This window comes from Penaeus chinensis, chromosome 2 (assembly GCF_019202785.1).
Source record: "Penaeus chinensis breed Huanghai No. 1 chromosome 2, ASM1920278v2, whole genome shotgun sequence".
NCBI lineage: Eukaryota > Metazoa > Arthropoda > Malacostraca > Decapoda > Penaeidae > Penaeus > Penaeus chinensis.
The window spans coordinates 26,949,585-26,952,084 of NC_061820.1; positions in this window are offsets into that span (position 1 = coordinate 26,949,585).

Consider the following 2,500-nt stretch of genomic DNA (forward strand, 5'->3'; position numbering starts at 1 on the left):
GATTCAGTGAAGAGAACAAAATCGTCAACAAATCTTAGATTCTTTATTTATTCCTCTCCTATTTTGATATCCTTTCCATTCCATTCTAGCTTCTTAAATATTTCCTCAAGGCGAGCTTTAAACAGTTTTGGTGAGATGGTGTCGCCCTGTCTAACACTCTTTTTAATTGGCATTTTATCGGTTTTTGTGTGGAGCTTAATGGTTGACGTCCCATTTTCGTATATATTTTCTAATAATTTACAATATACCTCCTCTACTCCTTGTCTTCGAGTACTGCTGGCATTTGTATAGTGTCAAATGCCTTTTCGTAATCGATGAATGCCATACACAGGGGTTTCTTATATTCGTTTATTTATATTTTCTTATTTGGGTGAGCGTGTGGATGTGGTCTGTTGTTGAGAATCCACTGCGGAACCCTGCCTGTTCGCGAGGCTAGTTACAATCCAGACTGTCAGATATGTGAGCTGGATGACTTTTGTGAACATTTCTAAGTAACTGTAAGGAAGGTTAGGGGTCGGCAGTTTATTAGGTTCATTCTATCCCCTTTTTTATGTATCAACATAACTGTTGCGTTTATTGAGGCTTTCGGAATTTTTCCGATGAGAAGGCATTTCTTATAAAGATTGACTAGTTTCATTGCTGCAATTTCTCCTGCATCTGTTAGAAGGTCTATACTAATTTTGTCTTCTGACTGACCGGACATCTCCCTAGCTCTCGAGACACAGTTAATATGCGCAGGCATTGCTCCTCTAAGCCAGAGATCCAAGGACGGAAGACAGCATTGACATGATATATTAATCAGGGAGACGAAGGCACCCCCTTTTTTAAATATTATTCATAGTGGCAAAGTTGTATTCGGCTCGCTGTGGAACACCAGTGTTTTGTTCAGATAAGTCTTGTGTTTTGTTTTTAGAAATATTATTACAATATGTACAACTGTTATATATTATCAAAGCCGAACTATTAGTAAATGTTTTAATATGTTTTAGTTCTTTTATGTTACCTTTTTTTCTTCTTAAGGAGTTGTGCCCAGGCTCCTTTTTTATGTTTATTTTTACGTTCGTAGGTGTCACAAGTACACAGTTACATTATGCCATCACAGAAAATGAGGGCAGTGTAAAGGAAAACGGGGAAGCCCATTGTTTAAAAATCCCTTCAGTGTTTTAATGTTAAATGTAGATTTTTTTATTTATTTATCTTACGGGTTCAGTTTTACTTTATTTTAGTCTTTTAACTTTGTTTTTAGTCCTAAGCTTTTATCTTTGATTTTATCATATTCATCCTTGGCCCACCATGCCTCCGGAGGGTTCTTACCGCTCGGCCCGCTCCGACACGAAAAGCCCCATTTACAAACACAGTACTGCGATAGTTGACTCCCTCAGGGTCACTTTGTCACTTTTATTTGCTCTGTTGTGATGTTAGATACGTCTCTAGTTACCGCGTTTGCTTCTGTCCGTGACTGTTCATTTGCGTTGTATAGATCCCTGTAAAAGTCTTCCACTACTTTTGTGATTTCATTCTTATTATATGTCACTTCTTCGTCTGGTTTCTTTATTGTATACATTTGATTTCTCCCGATTCCGAGTCTCCTTTTAACTGTTTCCATGCTGTTACCTGAGATCACTTTAATTTATTATTTGAGTGTAGAATTTCGTACATCTTTTTTTATTTATAGTCTATGTTAGTCCAGCTAATTCTGTTTTGTCCCTGTTTGACGATACTTTCATGGCCCTATGTTTTTGCATAAGCTGTTTAGTTTCTACCGAGAGTTTGCTGGAGCTTTGCTTAATGTTCTTGACATCTACCTTAAGTACAGCTTCCTTTATTATGTCGGTCTGTTTGTTGATTTGATGTTCGTCGCTGAAAAGTGAATATCTGTTTTAGATGTTAAGGCTAAATTCTGTCGCTCTGGTCTTCAAGTTAGCTAAATTTGGCTGCGGTTTTCGTATGAGTTTGTTCCTTTCCATTCTAAGATGTGATTTGATTTGGCCGCTGACCATTCTATGGTCGCTGCCAACATTTACTTTATTAATAACTTCCACATTTTTTTTGCTAAATCGCGCCTATTTGAAATTATGAAGTCCATTTCGTTTTTGATGTTCGACTTCCATGTCCATTTTTGCTCTAGTTATATATATATATATATATATATATCATATACATATGTATTTATTTATATATATCATATCATATATACACATACACAGACATACATATATGTATATATATATTTATATATACACATATATATATATATATATATACGTATATATATATGTATATCATATACATATATATACATATGCATACATAGATATATACATATATATATGTATACATGTGTTTGTGTGTGTATGCATATGCATACGTATATATATGTATATATATGTATATATACATATATATATATATATATATATATATATATATATATATATATATAAATGCATACATACTTATGTGCGCACACACACACACACACACACATATATATCTATAT